Genomic DNA, 762 nt, shown 5'->3' on the forward strand with positions numbered 1-762 from the left:
ATCGCAGTGTAACAAGCTAGCGCTAGTGACAATGTATACAAACATAAAATGACACAGTCCACCGACTTACAAGCTTGAATGGACTTTAATGCGAGCAAAACGTGTAAATCGCCAGCATATCACGCGTGTTTGCCACTGCAAGTATTGGCTTGCGGCATTCAAACAATAACCTTCCACGACTGAAGAGCCCGGGCTAAGCTATTAGTTTTTGTCTAACCCCGGGCATAAATTCTTGCGTTACCTTTCTAAACCAAATTTAAGAATTCTGACGTTACCTGTCAATTGGGCGAGTGGATCATGAGCGAGAAGCGCCATTGTGCGTGTATGTGTGTGCCTCCGGCTACAGTCAAGTCAAGCTGACAGCTAACCGACACGAGCAGCCAACTAGCGTAAGCAGCTAACTAGCTAGCTAGCGTCGTCGAGTTGCTGCAAAGGCTTGTGGGAGGGGACTACGATGATTGGTCGAGCAAGCAAAACAACCTCTTCCCTGTCAGTTGCTTCTTCTATAGTTTACACAGTAATCACTGAACGGCTTTAAAGACGGACAGTTTGAACATCGATTGTCTATTTTAGTAATTGGATACTTTATAACGTTTGGAACCAGACTTTAATGAGAAACACGTCTCAAAATTATTTTCTTTATGGACAATTCCTAACTGCACGCATGCACTAAAACTCAATATAAAATACAATCAAAAGTTATTGGGAAATATGTCATAAATTTTGCCTGTGGCCATTAAGTGGGCTGGGGAACGGTCAAAT

At 42.9% G+C, this 762-nt stretch overlaps 1 protein-coding gene across 4 annotated transcripts in view; it reads right to left on the reverse strand.

Annotated features, from left to right (window-relative positions):
- Positions 1–442, reverse strand: part of man2a2 (mannosidase, alpha, class 2A, member 2) — a 29,993-nt gene extending 29,551 nt beyond the window's left edge. For 2 of the 4 annotated variants that reach the window (XM_077567989.1, XM_077567987.1), the window contains exon 1: positions 276–442. The gene's annotated coding sequence lies outside the window, so the exon portion shown is untranslated. The remainder of the gene's footprint in view (positions 1–275) is intronic. The other 2 variants (XM_077567990.1, XM_077567988.1) reach the window with 2 other exon arrangements.
- Positions 443–762: the final 320 nt, after the last annotated feature.

This window comes from Vanacampus margaritifer, chromosome 6 (assembly GCF_051991255.1).
Source record: "Vanacampus margaritifer isolate UIUO_Vmar chromosome 6, RoL_Vmar_1.0, whole genome shotgun sequence".
Lineage (NCBI taxonomy): Eukaryota > Metazoa > Chordata > Actinopteri > Syngnathiformes > Syngnathidae > Vanacampus > Vanacampus margaritifer.